Source organism: Puma concolor, chromosome F2 (assembly GCF_028749965.1).
Source record: "Puma concolor isolate L17-30 chromosome F2, mPumCon1.1.hap2, whole genome shotgun sequence".
NCBI classification, from domain to species: domain Eukaryota; kingdom Metazoa; phylum Chordata; class Mammalia; order Carnivora; family Felidae; genus Puma; species Puma concolor.
This window is the reverse complement of record NC_141684.1, coordinates 13074232-13096140: the sequence shown is the minus strand read 5'-3', so window position 1 is coordinate 13096140 and position 21909 is coordinate 13074232. Positions and strand designations below refer to the sequence as shown.

Here is a 21909-nt window from a genome sequence, read left to right as displayed (position 1 = left end):
CTTTAAGACATCTGGGTCTGAATCCCAGATGAGGAGCCCCAGAAAGAGTGCAGGAGACTAAGGAGGGGGTGGGGAAAAAAGGACCGCTTGAACAGAGTGGTTTGGGACACATGGTCCTGGGAGGAGAGACTGGGGTCTTGACATTTTTCTCCCCATCACCAGCAAGGTGGGGCTTCAGGGAACAACAGCGGGGGCACGGTGGAGGGGGACCCCCTCCCCGCGCCTGGGAACTGTGTATCTACCTGAGATCGATACTGACCAATCAGACAGCCCCTCCAGACCAGAGCTGCCACTGGATCCAAGGCACCCAGCGGGTTTGCATTTTCTGATTTAATTCTTGGACAATTCCTATTATACATATATGTACATATATATACTTTTCCCCCCTTCCCTTCTCTAGTCTGGTTATTCTGGTTGTGGGGCGTTGTTTTGTTGATTTGTTTAAGCAAACATATTTAATCTATTCTCTTTTTTAAATTTTTTTTTCAACGTTTATTTATTTTTGGGACAGAGAGAGACAGAGCATGAACGGGGGAGGGGCAGAGAGAGAGGGAGACACAGAATCGGAAACAGGCTCCAGGCTCTGAGCCATCAGCCCAGAGCCCGACGCGGGGCTCGAACTCACGGACCGCGAGATCGTGAGCTGGCTGAAGTCGGACGCTTAACCGACTGTGCCACCCAGGCGCCCCTAATCTATTCTCTTTACACCTGTTCTATATCTCCTTCTTTATTTTCCTCCCTCCCTCTCTCTCTCTTTCTCTCTCTCTCTGTATTAAGATATGTAGTTTCAATGTCTGGTCAGTTTTCTTTTCTTTTCTTTTTCCCCGTCCCTGTCATTTCTCTCTTTGTATGGGATAAGGCCTCTTGCCCACCACCACCACCCACAATTTTTTTTTCATTCTTTTTTTTCTTTTTAATTTTTTTTTTCCAGGGCTACTTTGATGAACACATCAAAGCACACCTGGTGGAGGGTCCAAAACATCACTACAAGCACGGAGATAAAGGAACCAGAGTCACAACAGCAGAGAGCACGGAACACACTCTGAAAACCACCTCCTGAGGGGCCGAGCCCTAGGCAGTGCGTGACCCCTCTTTAATATAGTAGTGCTCGCAGGTACGGGACACATAACAAGCTTTTAAAACACCTAAGGGACAGAAAACTAGCCAAAATGATGACACGGAAGAGTTCTCCTCAAAAGAAATTCCGGGAAGAAACGACAGCTAAAGAATGGCTCAAAACAGATGTAAACAATATATCTGATCAAGAATTTAGAGTAACTGTCACAGAAAGTTAGTTGGGATCAAACCCATGAGGACTCTGAATGTCCAGCCAAGGAAACTGGATTTGATTCTGTAGCTACTGGTATGTCAATAAAGGCTCTTGAAGAGATAAGTGGAATGACCCAGCTAGCAACTGGAAGGACGCAGTGAGAGTGAACACCTGAAAATGGCATGTCCAAATAACCCCAAAGCAGTGAGTCCCCATCCATGGGCTGGTTCACACACCTTTGTCAATTGCTTATTTGTCAATAAATAATGTCTTTATTTTCATTTTCAACCAATGCAGGGAATCTCTAATAATGAACCACTGGGCCCTGGCATCATTTTCACATAGGAGGGTGAAGGTTTTAATCCCTGTTGTAAGTGAGTTAACCTCAGTAGAGGGTACAGAGATCACCCTTGTTTACCAAGTCACATTTTTTCAATCAGCCCACATTTTCTGAGCTCGTTACAAGTCAGGCACTGCGCTGAGGGCCAGGGTGTAAGGGCGAAGGCACCTGCCTGTTCTCGGCAGTCTTCTCATTTGTTGGGAGAGGGACAGGCACGCACGTGACTGTGAGCCAAGAATGGAACTGACAGTAAGTGACATGGAAATCTGGTAAGGAAAACAGAGAAATAGAGGCTGGGGTAGAGGAGAAGTTCTTCTTAGAGGCAATGGGGCTTCAACTTGAAATTCATTCAGGGGGTTCTGAGTGGCGGCTTTGAGGGGAAGCCCAGAATATTAGGAAGACAGTGTTATATAGAGTATGAGAGTGAACCTTCTGGAGTCTGACTGTCTGGGCAGTGCAGATCCTGAACCCACTTCCTAGCTGTGTGACAGTCAACTAGAACAAGTCATTCTTGGTGCTCCAGTCTCCTCACCTGTAAAATGGCAAAACAGGGGGGAACACTCATAGGGCTGTTAAAAACATAGAGCAGCGGTCAAGTGGAGTTTTCCTGTAAAGGACCAGATAGCAACTATGTGAGGGTTTGCTGGCCATATGGTCTCCGTTGCAGCTACTGCACTCTGTGGGCAGATTTGTGTCTCTCCAAAACTCATGTGTTGAGACCCTGCCCCCACCCCATGTGATGGCATTTGGAATTGAGGTCATTGGAAGGCAATTCGGTTTAGAGGAGGTCGTGCGGGTGGAGCCCCTACAATGGGATTAGTGTCCCTAAAGGAAGAGAGAGAGACTAGATCTATCTCTGCTCTTTACCTTTTGGGGACACAATGAATAGACAGCTGTCTGTGAAACAGGAAGAGGGTTCTCACTAGACAGTGGATCTGGCAGCACCTTGATCTTGAACTTCTGGGCTCCAGAACTGTAAGAAATATATATATATATATATATATATATATATATATATATATATATATATTTGTTTGAGCCACCTGGTCTACGGTATGTTGTTATGCAGCCTGATATCCCTGTGGTGGAAGGTATTATAAATTTTTTTTAATGTTTTTATTTATTTTTGAGACAGAGACAGAGAATGAGCAGGGGAGGGGCAGAGAGGGGGGGAGACACAGAATCGGAAGCAGGCTTCAGGCTCTGAGCTGTCAGCACAGAGCCCAACGCGGGGCTCGAACTCACGGAGTGTGAGATCATGACCTGAGCTGAAGTCGGATGCTTAACCGACTGGGCCACCCAGGCATCCCTGGAAAGTATTATAATAGGTGAATGAATGCTGTATGTTAAGGAGATTTTATTTATGGATCCTGAAATTTGATTTCATAACCTTTTTATGTGTCGTAAAACACCGTTATTGTTTTGATTTCCCCAAATTATTTTAAAATGTATAAACTCTTCCCTAGCCCTCTGGCTATACAAAAGCAAGTGGCTTGAGGGATTTAGTCCACAAACTATGGTTGCTGACCCCTGAGATAGAGAATATAGAGTAATACGCTCCAAAGCTTAGATGGTATTATTGTCAACCCACTTATTAGGTGGGAAAACGGAGTCTAGAGAATTCATAGTAAATTTTGGACAAGAGTTTCTGCCATATGGATCTTCATCAGTCAAATATTCTTCAGTTTTCTCAGTCAAGAAGAAAGAACTGCAATAATTCAAGGTACTAATTCTGAGTTCCTTCTTCACCTCAGATTTCTCTTCACTGATCAGCTCTCTTTACATATTATTTTTAGAACTCTCAAAATGGCAGCCACAGGAAAGTAGATTATCCAAAACGGAAGAAAAAAGGGAACCAAGATGAAGGAGAATAACTTCTTCAGTAAACACTAGTCATTTACCTTGGGTTTGGCCACAAATCCCAGGACAGAAATGCATGAAAATTTACCCAAAAGACACATTAGCATGAAGACTTGAGCCGAAAAGGAACAAAAATTCTTTGGGCTTTTATTATTAATATTTTTTAATGTTTAATTATTTTTAAGAGGAGGGGAGGGGCAGAGAGAGAGAGAGAGAGACAGAATCCAAAGCAGGCTCCAGGCTACGAACTGTCAGCACAAAGCTTGACGCGGGGCTCGAACTCACAGACTGTGAGATCATGACCTGAGCTGAAGTCGGGCGCTTAACCGACTGAGCCACCCACGCGCCCTTGGACTTTTACTTTAAAATACACTTTAGAATTTATCCATCTGTGATTTGCTCCTCTCCCTCAACTCTGCAGGCTTCTGGAGCACTCTTCTCCTCCCCATGGTCTGGGGAACAATGGATGTTTCATATAAAAATAGATGTAAATCACTGTGCGAATAAAATGAATAAATATGATGTGCCTCGAAACAGGACTTAATTGGAAGCTGCATTCTTCCCTCAGCCTGAGGGGACGCGTAGCTTACACGTGTGTGTCGCTTTGGTTTTTGAAGGCTTCCGTGTACAGTTAGCTCATTTGTGTTTTGCAGATTTTTTTTAATTGCAGAAAAGGTGTTTGCATCCTGTACAGATTTGCCTTTTCTCCTGTTCTATGCCGGGGTAAGTCAGAAGAAACTGTACCATCAGTGAATCACAATGAACTTTCTCTTAGCTTGTCACCTTGTCCCTTTCTAGGCTCTTATTCACATGATATCCAGGGTCGTCTTTCGGGAACACACGTGCAGGGCCACCTGGGTGGCTCAGTGGGTTAAGCATCCAACTTTGGCTCAGGTCATGATCTCATGGTTCATCAGTTCAAGTCTCGCTTTGGGCTGTGTGCTGATAGTGCGGAGCCTGCTTGGGATTCTGTCTCTCGCCCTCTCTCTCTGCCCCTCTTCTGCTCATGCTCGCTCCCTCTCTCTCAGAATAAATAAACTTTAAAAAAATTTTAAAAACCCCACACATGCATAACATCTTGTGGTGACTCCCTTCAGTTGTCACTGGATAAAGTTCCAGCCCCTTCGTGGGACATGTGAGTGTGTCTACCATGAAACTTTCTCTATCTTTCCAGTGGTATCTCTTCTCCCAGTAAAGACTCTGCATTCAAGTCACACGACAGTTTACGGAAGAGTCAATGTCTGTTCACATCCCTGTGCCTTTGCTCACACTGTTCCCTTGGAATCGAATGTTTTCCACTCAAGAATCAGCCTACGTGGGGGCGGACCACAGAGAACAAAGGACACAATTTGGGACATTCTTTAGCAACTAAGCCTATTGAGTTTCCTTGCAAACACCAGATTCATCTATTACTGTGAAGAACGAGAAATCCAAGATGGGGCCCTACTAATCCATGCCGTAGCCTCCAGTGTGTTGAGCATCTTTCACGTGCTGGGTGCTGGGAACATGGCAATGAATCATCCTTCGGGGAACTTGCAGCCAGCAGGGAAGATAAGGCCAGTCCGTGAACTCCCAGAACAGGCAGGAAGTTATAAGAAGAATATATATAAATAGAGGGTTCCATATAAAGCTCAGAGGAGGGAGAAGCTATATTAAGCTGAAGCATTGAGAAAAGACATTTTGGAGCATTTGCTCTGTGAGTTGGACCTTGAAAATGGGAGAGACTTGAAGGCATGCAGATGGTTTGGGAAGTGGGGGAGTATTGGTGCCAGAGTTCATTCGGTGCAAAGGCAAGGAGGTGGAAGAAAGCCGGGCTTTTGGGGAGAACAGAGACATAGCTTATCAAGAGCAAGGAGGAACTAAAGAAATGAAAGGAGGAGAGACAGACCAGGGCCAGGTGATGGAGGAAGCAGAGGTGTTAGCCGGTAACGAACCTGCAGACCCCTAGACATGAAGCTGTCTTCCCCTCTGATTCAAGTTGGAAAAAGGTTGCCCGACAGAGGTGCCGCAGAAGTCGGTTGCAATGCTGCTCGTCTGCTTTTAGACAACAGCAAGAGGCTGCCGGTGCCTTGGAGTTGTGTTTGAGTGCGTTGGTTTATTTTGTCCTTCTACTGAGTTTATTAGAGACACATATCCTGAAATGAGAGGGACCGCCTGTTGATAAGATCTCAATATGGAAAAGAAAAAGCCCAAGGAATGTCAGGATCTTCTGCGTGTGTGTGTACGCGTGTGTGTGTGTTCACCTTCTTGCAGAGAGGTCAAAGGGCTTGGCCAACATCATCTCTTTAGGCTTCCGTGCTCTAAGGGAGCTTTTCAAAGGGGGGAAATTAAAGATATATGGCCATAAAAGAACACTCTACATGAGAATGGAGATAATCAAAGAATTGCCTGTATTTGGGTATCCTCTAAGTATAACAGTACTTGGTTGGCCTGAGTTGGACCTTGACTCTTGAGCTGATTGAACTCTGATTATATCTTGAGTTCCACCATCAGTCATTGCTCTTCTCAAACTGGGAGCGGATTAGGCCCTGTGTCTATTCAACAAACGTTTTTTCTGGGCTAACTAGGTGTCAAGATCTGTGCTGTGTGCTAAAGTAGAGGTCATAGGTGGAGGCACAAAATGAAATAGAAATGGTCCTTCTTCTTGAGGATGGTACCGTCTAGTGGGGCAGACACATATGTGCAGATATTTTCAATGCAACGTATTGATGGGTCAGATGGCAGTAAACGCAGGGTGCTTGCTGTAAGAGCCCCAAGGAGGCACGTGTCCTTAGCCTGAGCTAAGGGTGTTGGGAACGGCTAGGGAAGGTTGTTTAAAGAAACTGATACCTCAGCGTCTCCTCTACTGTTGGTCCAGCTTTAGAACCATAGCCTCTCAAAGCTGGTTACCCCTGAGGTCGCCGTACCTATCAAACTTAATTATCATCCCTTGTGTCACTATCTGATGTGCTGTAAACTTCAAAGGACAGAGATTGTTTCTATTTTGCTCCTAATGTGTTTCCACGATGTAAAAGTACCAGCACCTGGTAGGTACCTCATAAACACGGGTTGTGTGTTAAGGAAGAAGATATTAGCACATGAATTTCGCCCTCTCCCTCTAAGTGCTGAGGGGAGTTCCATTGTAACATTTAATGACTGATTTCTGCATTTCTGATGCTGAGCCAAGTCTAGAAAGAAACCACAAAAAAAGGAAAGGTGTGTTGGACCAAACCGAACCTTGGACATCAGCTGATTCTATGCCTCATTTCTACGGATGGAAAGTTGTTGGGAGAAGTTGCATTGTAACTACGAGTGCAAGGTCATCCAGGTAATTAGCAGTGCAGTAAGTCTAAAATCTAGCTACCCCGACTTCCAGTCCTCAGCTCCTTGTGGTGAGTCACTGTGATTCTTCTATCAGTTCCAGATACGTAGGGGGAAGTGCAAAGAATTCTGAGAAGGACTCCTCTCTTTTGAGAGCATACGGAGTGCTTCTGAATGCTGAAGGAGTCTCATCTTGCAAGTAAGGCTTTGTTTAACAGAGTATTTCACGTGATAGGATTATGTTCTACAAAACCAAAAAAATTAAGGGATACTTCCTTGGGTGATAAGTAATTACTTCTGACGGGAGTGCCTTCCACTTTGTGAAAAAGACCTGTGTGGTCTGCTTTCATCTGGTAGCTCCGTGAGGCCCCAGAGGGAAGTGTTGGGAAGGAACGCTCGTTCCGGCTGTAATATTCCCTTGAAAAGGGAAGCTTGAAATCCTTTAGGGATCCCGTGTTCCTTCAAAATTGATTTTGACACTGTAGAACTACTAACTCACTTCCATGCCAAAATATATTGTGACCAGGGGTTGGGTACTTTAGAGAATATTTACAAATACGCTTTCATATCAAGAGCAATAAAAACAAAAGGTTCAGATCTCACGACCTGAGTATTATCCTTAAAGAGTGTCTTTTAAAGGGGCAATAGGAAGAAATTGTGAGAATAAAAGATTAATTGGGGGATTGGTTCAGTAAAGGATTAATTACTTAAGCGAGATGCTGTCGTAATAGAACACATTAAATGACAAAAAATGCATCAGGGAAAACAAAATAAGAAAACCTTCGTTGTATTATCAATGGTACAAATTCATGATTTTTAAAATGTATTGAGCACTCACTATGTGCTGGGCGCCATTGTAAGTCTTTACGGGAGTTAATGCATCCAGTGTTTACAACAACCCCATGAGGAAGAACAATTAACATCCTCATTTAAAAGAGTGGAACGATGGGGCGCCTGGGTGGCTCAGTCCCTTGAGCGTCCACTTTGGCTTAGGTCATGATCTCACAGTTTGTGAGTTCGAGCCCCGCGTCAGGCTCTGTGCTGTCAGCTCAGAGCCTGGAGCCTGCTTTGGATTCTGTGTCTCCCTCTCTCTCTTCTCCTCCCCCACTCATGCTCCGTCCCTCTCTGTCTCTCAAAAAATGAATAAACGTTAAAAAATTTTTTAAAAGAGTAGAGCGAGGCACAGGAAACTAATAGAATTTGCTCGAGATTATGTTCTAGGGATGGTGGCATTCACGTTCAAACATAGCCTGCTTCTATCGTGGCTTTTTTTTTTAAGTTAAAAATTTTAATACCAAAGTAATATATAATCCTGTGAGCATACCTCTTGACTCCCAAATTCCACTTACATGAATTAACAGAGATCTATACATATATTTATGTACAAGGATGAACATTAAACCATTACTTCCAGTATAGAAATTGGAAACAATCCAGATGCTGAATTATTAGGGATATATTGAGTGCTTAATTTAAAAATGAAAAAAAAATAAAACAAAAATGAAAGCAAAGCACAAAGAAGAAAATGAAATCACTCATAATTCCTAGACTCTGAAATAACCACAAAGAAATCTAAGCAAATATTTCCCACTTTTTCCCTACATTTTGTTTTTGATACAAAATTGGGATCATACCGATGTATTGCTTTATAATCTTACTTTTCTGTATAGTAACATTATTTTTTTAATTTTTTTTAACGTTTATATATTTTTCAGAGAGAGAGGGAGAGAGAGACAGAGAGTTTGAGCAGGGGAGGAGCAGAGAGAGAGGGAGACACAGAATCTGAAGCAGGCTCCAGGCTCTGAGCTGTCAGCACAGAGCCCGATGCAGGTCTTGAACTCACAGTTTGTGAGATCATGACTTGAGCTGAAGTCGGACACTGAACTGACTGAGCCACCCAGGCGCCCCTGTATAGTAACATTATAAATCATTTTCAAACCATTACTTATTCTTCTACCACTTATTTAATGGTTTCACGGTATTCCATTATTTGTACATATCATGATTTATTTCACCAACACCTTATTGTTGGATCTGTGCTCTCCTAACCATTATTCCATGATGCCCCAGTGCACGGTGACCCATCAATCACAGAAAGTATTCTAGGATCTCTAATTCCGAGTTCAGGACCTTGTGTGATCTGTCCTAACGATTCCAATTTAGTTTCCCTGTGTTTTGCTTGAACTAATCCTGAATTTTAGCTAAATAGAGTCACTTGTTCTAGAAGAGTAACTTAGCACCTCTTGTAGCTACCATGTAATTCCTCTGATTGCATGTGTTTATCTACCTGCTGATCCAGCTGTACTCTACTAGACTGAAAATTCCTTGCAAGTGGAATTTCTGCCAGAACAAATTTCCTGAATCCACAGTGAGGGTAGTGTTTCGTACGTAGTACGCACTCAATAAATCTTTATGGAATAAGTGAAAGCAATACAATATTATTGTTAACATCGTAAGATTGCAAATAATTCAAAAATCTAACAATAGAGAGCAAGTTGAATAAACTATGATATGTCAGTACTAAAGAATTTTGAACAATAATTAAAAGGGAAAATGTAGCAAAAGAGAAAATTTCTGTAAATAATGTTAGCCCCAAAGAAGCAGGAGATATAATTAAATGTATGCTAGAATTTAAGCCATTTAAAATTGTAGGTATGGTGGATAAACACCGGGAGGGAGCTTTAGTGAGGTGTGAGCGGTAGGTGTTTTTGTTTGAATAGACGTAACAGGTAAAATTATTCCTTTCTCAGCTTCCTGTAATATTTTCAGAAAGAGGGAGTAAATGAATGAATCACATTTGTCAACGTATTTACATTTTTGAGGTGATTTTGTGGAATAATGGGATTTAAAGCATAAGCTTGTTCTTAATTAACTTGTTTCAAGTATTTTCTGTATTACCAGAAATGCGTTGCGCACTCTACATACTTTATATGGTATGCTTCTTGACGCCGTCCGTGAAAGTAGGTAGTGGCCCCTGTTTTAGAACATTGAGGCACAAGGCTATTAAGCAGCTCGCTCAAAGTTACACTTAGGAAATGTCAGAATTTCCCATTAGTGGGCAGATCTTATGGGCAGATCTGTTGTACTTCAAAGCTCACATGGGGTTTACCAACGTATGAAAGTGTACCACCAGGTATGTGAAGTGGGGTTGGACCCAAACAGGGAGTTAATTAAAAGAAAATAGACCCTGCTTCCACAAGGCTTGGGTTTTGTTTTAGATCAGTGCCTATATGTATGAAATACCACTGAGAGGAAATGTGTGGTAACTCCATCACTATGTACTCTTCCAGTTTGGTTGTCCAATTGACATTTGCTTCTCCTGTAAAACTCAATTGCCTCCTCCTTGGAAAATACTTCTCCATCTCTCCTTGGCTCATGCAAGTGACCCTACTTTGAGTCTTAGGGCTTCTTGTTCAACATTCCACCAAAATACTTAGCATTATACGGTCATGTCCTCTGGGATGCAGGCTTCTCCAGGGTGGGAAATGTCTTGCCAATTCCTGTGATTCTGTGTCCACTTGGAACAATGGCCAGCACATATCATTTCTATTTTTCTTCAGTGAGACTTGTTGTGACTCTCCCACCACAGACATTCTTTAGAAAACCCCGAATCCCCCAAATGTGGCATTACAATTTACTACTGCTAAATGAATATGTAAATATAATGGCTGTGGTTACCCAATTGTTCCTGTGAAAGGCTCTCTTTCTTTAAAAATAGGCAAATACTTTGATTTGTCACATTTCTAAAGCACTTATGTGCCACAGCTTCTTTATGTCATGTTTGGTCTTATGGTAGCAGGGTCACAATGCTTTCTAAGGTCTTTCCCAGGTTCTCTTCTTCTGTGTCCTGGAACAGCTCTAGAGTGGAGTACACACTCCATTCAACATGTTCTTCAGGTGGGATGGCTAAGTCTTCTTGTTGCTGAGGAGGAATGATTTCCCATTTGTTTTCTTATGATTCAGACACTATGAGGCACTATGCAGGTCTCTGTCTCTGTCCCCATGTCCTTTTCCCCTATCCTTCCTTCCTGCCTCATCTCTGGGATGACATGGTCCTTCATTATTTCCCTCTTCCTTTATGAATCATCTGCATTCTCCACCCAAGATACTACATTCAACTGCTTGTTCATAGCCCAATATGGCCTTTAGCCCTCGAGTCTCTATGATGCCCACCTTAATCTCCAAGACTTTCCAGTGAATGGAGGCTCCAATGACTTACTGTAAGATTTCCAAAAAAGAAATTTTGACCCATTTGGAGTCGGGTGTCTACTTCTGGTCTAACAAGCTGACATCAATTTGGAGAGGGTCCCGTGGAACATGCTGAGCTCAAAAAGGAGGCTGAAAGAGACTGCTAAATTGACTGATAGGACATATACAACAATTTATGACTCCTCCTCCCTGCTTCTCTAGTGCAACCTAATACACTGAGTATTTTTCATATCAATTCCCTTTTACTTCTCCCTTCCCACTGTTTTTTGCTCTCATACATTCTTGCTTAGATTACCATGATAGACTCTGATTTGGTCTCCTTACTCTGATCTCTTCTCCCATGTTAATACATTCCACATTGCTGCTTCTAGAAAATATGAACTGACCATGTCATTTTCCTCATTCAGAGCCTTCCTTGGCCACTTACTGCTTATGAAATACAGTTCAAATTCCTTAGGATGCTATGTAAATTCTTTAAAAATTCGATCCCTCCCTACCTCCCCCATCCCTCCGCTCTCTGCTCATTGTGCCTCCACTTGGTCCAACTGCTTTGAATGGTTTTCTGCTCATAAGACCATATGTCCCAGCTTTCTTCTTGAAGGCTTCTGCAGCATTTTGTGTCACACTATATATAAGAATGGCCAATGCAGAGCTGGGCTCAGGGAATGGTTGTTGAATGAATGATGTATGAAAAGATATGAGTACACTACAAAACTCAGGGCTCTGGTCTTGACATTGGCATTCTTATTCTCCCACCCTATCAAGTTTTCTTAAACTGTACTTCTTGAATCCCCAGGCATACACACACACACACACACACACACACACACACACACAGTGGAGATTACAATGGAAAAAACTATGTTTAGCTTTCTGATTAGTGCATAGGATCAGCAAAATGTCAAAGTTTTCTAATTTTGCTGAAATGAAATCAATTTAGTGTAGCAACACAACCTCATGCTAATTAGAAGCTCTAATTGGCATCTTCAATTAACAAGGCTGTGAAACATTAAAATTGCTTAATGTAGTATTTTAAAAAATGGATACACAATCTTTAAGAAATTTAAAACCTGTTGGGATAAAAATAATTGGTATAAAAAACTGGAAAGTGCTTTCAAAAAATCTGGGACTCAGTTTTAATATCTGTGAAATGGAGATTGACCAATGTCTTAGGTAACTTGCAGCTCAGATTTATAACCCAGGAACAGACCACAACGACCTCACTTCTTATCTCTCTCCATTGATGAACCATACAGGACCAAGTGTCCTATCTCTGTCTAGTCCCAATTCCTAAATCAAAGATTGTCCTGTATTAGGTGCCAAACAAGCACTTTTGGCTAGATAACTGGCCAAGCTCTGAACAGTTTCTGCAAAGGGAAAAAAAAAGGATTATATTCAAGGATATAGGTGGACCATTTAGGGAATGGTTAGATCATACTGATGTTTACCAAAGAGAACAAAGAGGCCACTTGGGAACAGACAATTGGCACGTTGAATAACTGCATGGCTGGCGGGAAGGGAATTAGGTAGGAACTCAAGGAACCAAGAATTCCTTTGGGAATGGCTCCAGAGCAGATAGTGAGAACAATTTTTAGAAAGTAGAAAAAGAAACGCAAACAATTACTGCCCAACTGAATTTAACTCTCCAGCCTTGCTGCCCACAAGTCTCTTTATTTAGTGCATGAATGAAGAAATAAATAGAACATGACCCATGACGACTGAAGCAAAGACTCAAAATAGAATTTGCAATGACATGGTGATGATGATGATGCTCATCAACATTCTGTGATCATTTGCTATGTACAGAACCTTGCCTAATGGAGTAGGACATAATAGAAGGAGGGAAAATGATAGATTAAGAGGAATTAAATGAGATTATTAATGTAAGGATCTGAATTTAATAGAAATCAATCCACATGTAGTCCTCCTTTTCCCCATTAGAGTCAAGTAGACCTGTATTTGAATACGAGCACACAAATTACCAACCATGTGACCCTCAATAAGTTGTTTAACCTCTCTGAAGACAGATATATTGTATGTAAAATAGGAAAAGGAATACTTAGTCCGCAACACTATTATGAGGATTCAATGAAATACGATATGCAGACATAATTTATTAATGGTTATGCAATATGGGATTTCAAATATTAGCTATATATATTACTCAACAGTGAGATAAACTGTATCCACACCACAACGAATAGTAATCAGTCAGTGGATAATTGTGTAGAAGGAGTGGTAAGGAAAATCATGGGGCAAAAACTGAGTGAGATGAGGCAGGAGAAGTAATCACATTGGGCCAGATCACATTGGGTCTGGTAGACCACTGTCTACAAAAAACTTCGAGTTTTATTTGATTGAAATGGGGAGCCAATGCAACATTTTTGTCAGGAGGGAGGCATAAATGTCTTAAGAGGATACTTAGCTGCTGTGCTTAGAAGAGACTACAGGGGTTATAAGAGAAGGTGGGGGGAAGTCAGGAGGTTATTGCAGTAATGCAGACAAAAGATGATGATGGCTTGGACCAGACTGGTAGTGGTGGTGTTGGTGAAGAACGATTGGATTCTGATACCTTTTGAAGACAGAATCAAGAGTATTTCCTGACAAATTGAAAGGGGAACAGCACAGCTGACTCCTATTTTTAGAGTCTGGCCTAAGCAACCAGAAAGATGAGACTGGTATCCACTGAGACGGAGAAGCTCCAAGATAGCCTACGTTTGGGGAGGAAGGATCAAGAACTCCGTTTGGGACATGCTGAGCTGGAGAGTTTGGTTAAGCATCCAAGTGGACATATCAAGCACAGAGCTGAATATACTAATCTGGAATTTATGAGATGGGTCTAGGCCAGAGACACACACTTGAGCATTGTTGGCATGTAGATAGATGGTAGTGAGTTGCAGTGAAGCTGACGACTATTCTTTTCCCAAGACTCATTTCATCTTGTTTTCGTGTAGATCCAAGAAGTGAAATTTCTTCCTTTCTCTCTTCTCCCTCCATCCCTTCCATCTCTCTGCCCTCTCCTAATGACTCCTTGCTTCTGCATAGAATAGGACCATCCATCCACATCTTTGGTCCCTTGTGCTTTGCTAGTTTATTCCTCTATCTCTACTCAGCTTCTCCAGTACAGTGACTGCCACACTTTGTTGGGATTTGGGTTTGAGCCACAAAACGAGACAATGAAGCTAAGAGATGCAGGAAGTGAACTCATGACCTTAGATTTGGAAGACTGAGAAATCGGAGACCGCAGATTTTTGCACAAGTGCCCACAGAGTTGGGTGTTAATCACACGCCTACCTTCAACAAAACCCTCATCATAAGCTCAAGTTTATTTACTCTGTATATCATGAGGGACAAATGCTTGCTATTTTAGAGAGGATATGGTAGAACCAGAAGAATTGCATTTTGCCTTCAAATAGTGTGTGCTTTAGTGGGGGAAGTCATGCTAACTCTAAGAAACCACACGATCTATTTAGGAGAAAAGAATGGGACGATGGATGGGTAGAGAGGTTGGTAAGAAATAAATTACTCTTATTTGATGATCACATTTTAGATTAAATGTCATACTATCTGTGAAGTCTTCACTAATTCCCCATAAGAATGGTTAATGATCCATAATGATGGACCAGAAAATAACTCTCACTATTTTATAAGATTTATTACTTCAATATAAGGCACATTCTTTGTAAAAAAAAAAAAAAATCAAAACAAACTAACCAAAGAAAATTTCATGACCAGAGATGACCATTGAGATTGTCCTTTGGATATTTTTTCTATGCATACATTTATTTTACAAAAATAGATATCATGTTATACTTCTCTGTAGCCTCTTTTCTCACTTGACAATAGAGCTGAAGAGTTTTCCATGTCAGTCAGTATCTCCCCATGACATCATTTGGATACCTGCCTATTTTGAACATCATGGCTGAACCATGATGATGGGGATCGTGGCTTGTTTCATTTTATCACTTTTCAGCATCTGGGCCAATGACAAGTAATAGGATGTTCTGGTCATCACAGACTATTAGAGAGTTTAAAGTTCCTTCAGGCAACATCTAGCTAATTTCCTATTTTTCCGATGGGCAAGTTGAGGCTAAAAATATTAAATGGATGGACAGGTCAGATGGTCAGAAAGCTGCAGAACCAGAGGCCTCTGGGTGGCTCAGTAGGTTAAGCGTCCGACTTCGGCTCGGGTCATGATCTCACGGTTCATGAGTCTGAGCCCCGTATTAGGCTCTGTGCTGACAGTTCAGAGCCTGAAGCCCGCTTCGGATTCTGTGTCTCCCTCTCTCTCTGCCCCTCCCCTACCCATTCTCTCTGTCTCTCTGTCTCTCAAAACTAAATAAAAATTAAAAAAATAAAATAAAATAAAGAAACCAAGCTGCAGAACCAGAACTGAAACCAAGTGCCTGGACTCTAAGCCCAGTGTCCTTTCAGTACAACATCCGGAACCTGAGTCAACCCAACATCTGTGAAATTGATGTGTAATATAGGAAGAGGGTATAGTTAGGCAGGAGAAGTTTGGGGAGGAGATGACAGCAGGGGTCTTTTGTGGTTTTTTTTTGAACTTTCAATTTTACTTTAAACCCTGAGACCCCAGAGTTTCATAGAGGGGTGAATTTGCAGGGTGAGGTGTGGAAAGGAACTCATGAGGTCAGGTTTGCAAAACCCACAGTTGTACAATAGCTCAGATCTAGCCAATACCCTGAGAGGTGCCAAAAAACCCTAGGAGAGTGTGTGGCCACCCCGGGTCTCAATTCTGGTTTTGCATCATATCTGAAGGCTTCCCATCCCTCAGCAGTGAGCCCTATGAAACCTACTAACATTTCAACTTTACTCACAGTCAGGGATGATTTTAGGTGTTGATTTTGGCAACCCAGAAGGTCTCTGGCTTCCTGGAAATGCTCTCTAAGCCTCAGACCACACTCAACAGTGAATGAATAGCAAAGAATGCTGGGAGTTCCAGCCTTCTGTGGGAATAAGGCACGTTTTCACTGGCATGATCTACCTGAAGTGCACACCTGGCCAGGCCACTTCTTACTTAAACTTTCCCATGGCCTCCGGGTAAAGTCCCATCCCTCTGTGTGGCACATAAGACCCTCCACAACCTGGCCTTTGCCCACCTCTGTCTCCTCTCTGCTATTTTGTCCTCACCAACACAACTTCCCATAGGTCTTTGCACAGAACCATCCTAGTTTTCATCTGATTCCTACTTTCTGGAATGCTCTTCCTCTTCTTTCATCCATGGCTAATCTCACTGATCTGGGTTTGGTCTCCTCTTTATTTAAATAACTCTCAAGTTGTTTCATCTGTGCCAGCTTCTGAGATATTCTTGGCAATTTTCAGACACATGGTTGGACTTTCTCTGAAATGTATGAGCGCATCTACGATCAATGTCACTGCCCCCAGGGGCATGGTTCAAATCACTGGACACCTGCTAAACATGCTGCATGTATAGCAGGGAGCAACTAATTTACCAGATTTAGAATCTAGAAAGGGCCCACTGCTTATTTTCCTCAGCTGCAAATTATTTGTATGGCATAGATGGCTTTCTCTAGCACCGCACTTTGGATATTTACTTAAATGTTGGCAGTGATAAAATGGTGGGTAAGAAATTGCACATTCATCAAAAGTAGGCGGCCTGATAGAAGTGCATAAACACGGTACTCATCTCAAAATTAAATTACCATATGTACATGGTTTGGCTTGTCATTTATGTACTTGTATATTTATATACCCATCATCCTTAATCACCTACAAGAATGAATGAGTGCATTTAAAAACAAATGTTTGCAACATAAGCTAATGGTTAATTGAAAATTTCTTCTTGGAGGAGAAATCTGAAAGGTAATCCCAGAGAAAACAAAAGCATTTTAAAGGAACAACAAGACTCGCTAACCCCACACAGTTTGATTTTAGCTCAACCTAAAGGTAAATCCTGGTGAGATGCCCCAAAATTCTTCTTTAAAAAAAAAGTTTATTTATTTGTTTTGAGAGGGAGGGAGGGGGAGAGAGAGAGAGAGACAGAGAGAGAGAGAGAGAGAGAGAGAATCCCAAGTAGGCTCCACTCTGTCCCCACAAAGCCCAACATGGGGCTTGAGCTCACAAACTGTGAAATCACGACCTGAGCTGAAACCAAGAGTCAGAAGCTTAACTGACTGAACCAACCAGGCATCCCTCAAAATTATTGTTTTTATTTTTATTTATTTTTTTAAAATGTTTATTTATTTTTGAGGCACAGAGAGACAGAGCATGAGTGGAGGAGGGGTAGAGAGAGTGAGGGAAACAGAATCCGAAGCAGGCCTCAGGCTCTGAGCTGTCAGCACAGAGCCCGACGCGAGGCTCGAGCTCACGAGCTGTGAGATCATGACCTGAGCCGAAGTCAGATGCCCAACCGACTGAGCCAGTCAGGTGCCCCATCAAAATTACTGTTTTTAAAGCACAGCATACCCAGTACAGAGAGATAGCTCAGCTTATCAGGAAAAGCCCTGAATTTAGCACCAGGAGCTTTGAGACCACTCCTTGCATAGACTCTTCTGGAGTGTGATCCTGAGAAATTTATGTAACTTTTCTAAGTTTTTTCTTTTCTCATATTTCATATGCAAATAATGCTGCAAGTTTGCTATTATATTTGAAAAGCATAAAATATGGGGCAGCTGGGGGACTTAGTTAAGTGTCTGACTCTTGATCTCAGCTCGGGTCATGATCTCACAGTTGGTGAGATCGAGCCCCATGTTGGGCTCTGTGCCGACAGGACAGAGTCTGCTTGGGATTCTTTCTCTCCCTCTCTGCCCCTCCTCCACTATCTCTGTCTTTAAAAATAAATAAGTAAACGTTTAAAAAAAGAGAAAAGCATAACATACAGGAAGTGGCTTTGAGGAGCTAATTAAATGCCATTTACGTTCATATGGTACTTTTCTACCCCCATCGGCATGTTCTAAAAATCAAGGTCATAGAGTCCAGAAATGGTACTGGTGTTACTATTACAATAACAACAACAGCCGCTACAATAACAGTAATAGCTGATACTTGCTGAGAATTGACTATATGCCTGCGTTGTGTTAGCATCTTAAATGAATTAATCATTTGTGTCTCCTAAAACCCTTTACGAAGTAGCTGGTGTTATTTCCCCCATTTTACAGACAAGGAATTGGAGACCTGGAGAAGTTACGTAACGTGCTTACAACCACACAGCTAGTCATCGCAAGACCGGGATTTGAACCCACGCTTGGACTCTGGAGGCCAAGCCTTCACAGTGACACTCTGTTCGAATAATGATCGTCAAAGAAGCTAACAGGTGGATACTGCTTCTTTCATAAGGATGGTCTCACTTTGTCCATGCCGCAGCCCTGTGAAATCGAGGCTATCATCATTACTCCACAGGTGTGAAACGGGGGTCAACAAGCTGAAGAAACTGGTCCAAATTGGCCCTGCGCCAGAATAGTGGAGTCCGACCGTTGTGCCACTGGGCTGGGGATCGATTACTGCTCCTGTGATGTTCCTGGCTCCGCTCTGCTTCTACTGGCCCCTCCCTCGCAGAGCATGCCCTCTCCGAGGACCCCAGTTGAGTCCCAGTGTGGTTTTGTTTGTTTCGACAGTTCTCTTTTCTCTCTCATTCTCTTCAATACTCTATGATGCATGAAACTCATTGTTTCTATAGGCATCACGCGGTTCTGCAGAGCTTAGAGTGAGCTACAGTGGGCTTCTAGCCTGGGGAGGGTCACTGGCATTTAAGGACATCATCGTTGGAAGGATGGCTCCAGGTGAATTCAACCTCTGATGTCAAGGTCACCTCCTACCTGGGTGTTGAGCTCACCTTGATTCACACTTCCTCAGAAGGAAACACAAGGCTGTCCGTAGATGGAGTTTGCACGAAGTCATTGCTCCCTGCAAATTTTAGAAAGGCACCCTGTTTCCTGTTGTTTGTGGTTTTGAACTCTCCATCACCTGGCCTTGATGAACCTGTCTAAACCCTCCAGACTGCAGTCTGTCACTTATGTCATTTTTTCTCTGGGCTGTCATAGCACCCTGTGCTTGAGATATTCCTTTGACTAGAACTCCCCTGTGTTAACCTTTGGCTTGGCTACCATGGTTTCAGCTAAGATGTGACCTATCACACAAAATCTTCCTTGACTTCCTAAACCGCACATCTCTCCCATGTCATGGAATCTCTTTGAAAAAAAAACTCTCTGTGGGGGCACCTGGGCACCTGGGCTCAGTCGCTTAAGCGTCCGACTTTGACTCAGGTCATGATCTCACGGTTAGTGAGTTCGAGCCCCACATCAGGCTCTGTGCTGACAGCTCAGAGCCTGGTGCCTGCTTTGGATTCTGTGTCTCCCTCGCTGTCTGCTCCCCCCACCCCACCTCTCTCTCTTTCTCTAAAAAATAAATAAATATTAAAAAAAAAGACTCCGTTCATCTTAGCATTTGTTACATTGTCCTGTTTATTATCCTTCTCCGGCACTACTCACTGAACTCTTTGAGAGCAGTGGTTTCTAGCATCTTCTATAATGCTTGGCACATAGTAGGTGCTCGATGAATAGCTGTTGATTAAATGTTTGCTTCGATCTCTGAAGGCACCAAATATCTTACAAGGATCTCTTTACTGATGTCCCTGCCTTCTAGACTATGAGTTTTCTGAAGAGGCGGACATTCTGCCTTGCTCAACGCCTTCTCCACAGTGGCTGACTTGGAGGACGCACTCAGCAAAAGAGGAACTGACCAGAATCAGATCCTCAGCTTGCCCTGCCTCCTCGGAAATGTATCCCTCCCCACAACTGCCCCATATCCCATTTTCCATTTCTAATGTCTTCATTTAATGGTCTGATCTACATAATTTAGCATTTGCATAGAGTACGCTCTCACTTTTCCTGTGTCTTAGGTGTTCATATCCCTCCCCTGCTGGTGAAACCTTAAGTGCAAGGTTAAATGGCATAATGCTTTTTTGCTTGTATGACTTGTACCCACCATTTTTTCGTATTTCAAAAAATATGTATTCCTTAGTGATCAACGCCTACACTTAATAAGCTCATAAAATGTGCAACTGTGTAAGTGCTTTACATATAGGTTATGTCGCTCTCCATGACGACTGTAAGAAATAGGCATTGGGGAACCTGAGGCTTGGCAAGGCGATGTCTTATCCAGGTGGTGAATAACAAAAGCAGAATTGAACCACAGAGTCTGTGCTTTCGCCCCTTTCTACTTCTTCACCATGGTCAACTTAGACAAGCAGAGAAATAAGGAGAGTGATATTAAGAGCCTCATAATTCCAACCCAGCACTTGGGGCAGCCAGTGTTAACATTTTCATACGTGGCTTTCCAGTGTGTGTGGTGAGCATGGCTCTCAATGACCCCCATGTCCAGCTCTTCACACCCTGGTGGAATTCCCCTCCTCCCCCTGAGCGAGGGCTGGATTTAGGGATTCACTTCTTTCTTGATTTTTTTTAATGTTGATTTATTTTTGAGAGGGAGACAGAGCGTGAGCAGGGGAGTGGCAGAGATAGGGGGAGACAAAATCCAAAGAAGGTTCCAGGCTCCTAACCGTCAGCACAGAGCCCGACATGGGGCTCGAACTCACAAGTGGTGAGATGGTGACCTGAGCAGAAGTCGGACGCTTAACCGACGGAGCCACCCAGGCGCCCCAGTGATTCACTTCCACTGAATATAATAAAGCAGAAACAATTGAATGTGGCTTCTGAAATGAGGTTATAAAATGACCGTGACTTCCATCTTGAGTCTCTCTTCCTCTCTCTGAGATCCCTCATTCTGAGAGAGGCAAGCTGCCATGGTGCGAACAGATCTATGAAAAGTCCATGTGATTAAGTAACCAATGATTCTGATCCATAGCCAGCAAAGATCTGAGACCTGCCCACTGCCACGAGGATTAGTCTGGAGGCAGCCCCACCCCATTTGAGCATCATGGTGGTTGTCCCACTCAAGATACTGCTTCTGGCTTTGTGTGAGAGAGTGAGCCAGAGACACCCAGCTAAGCTGTGCCTGGATTCCTGACCCAGCATCTGCGGGATAATACATTTTTGTTGTTAAAGTTTTAACTTATGGCTGTGATTTGATACACAGTGATAGGTCAGTAAGACACAATCCTACATACATTTATATAAACATGGTGACGCATCTATGTTTCGCTATTTATCACAGATCAAAATTTAATTTATTGCGTGAAACAAACTGTGAAGTCATGCTTGGGTCTAACAGTCTTCTTTAAAAAACTGTTTTAGAAATCGTGAAATACAGCCACACGCAGAAAATAACGCAAGGCGCAAACACGCAGCTGAGAGGATCGTACGCAAACACCCAGATTCCAATGTCAATATATTTTATTTTTTAAATAAAATAAATCTGCAGGGTATACGCAAAATCAGTAACTATTTCGTCTTCAAAGAGAAGAAGAATGGAAAGCCAAACAGAGGCATTATTTTCGGATGGTTTATGAATTAGAGTCTCTGAATCGGTATGAAATACTGCCATATACTTTCCTTTGACCATCTAAAGAAGAAATTCTTAGTCAAAATTTTTAGTCATCAGGAGGAAGTCTAGGAATTATGCCATGGTGGAGAATAAATAATACACAGGGACAGAGTGGGCCCTCAGTACAAAACCGCTGAATGAATGTGGAATTTGAACCATGGGTTTATGCTCTTAGTTGCTTGGAAATGTGTGATGTCATCACTCGACATATCTGAGCCTTAATTTCCTCATCCTTAAAATGGGAACATGCTCAGAAAGTGATGACTTTCAGAGAAAACGGCCATGTTTATGAAAACCTTTTGCAGAACACTTGGCACGTGACGAGCTTGCAATCCATCAACTGCAACTGAATGATAATTCGCATTTCAGGATACCAACAGTGATTTGCCAGGATATAAACCTTAAGGAAACATATGGCTCTAAAACATAGTAACTTCAGGGGCGCCTG

General features: G+C 42.6%; 1 long non-coding RNA gene across 34 annotated transcripts in view; it reads left to right on the top strand.

Moving 5' to 3' along the window:
* The window catches only part of LOC147571837 (uncharacterized), a 372786-nt gene extending 352857 nt beyond the window's left edge, over nt 1-19929 (top strand). For 29 of the 34 annotated variants that reach the window (XR_015246968.1, XR_015246995.1, XR_015246998.1 and 26 more), the window contains 3 exons: nt 163-314; nt 932-1859; nt 18119-19929. This is a non-coding gene — a long non-coding RNA (uncharacterized LOC147571837). The remainder of the gene's footprint in view (nt 1-162; nt 315-931; nt 1860-18118) is intronic. The other 5 variants (XR_015246993.1, XR_015246978.1, XR_015246973.1 and 2 more) reach the window with 4 other exon arrangements.
* Nucleotides 19930-21909: the final 1980 nt, after the last annotated feature.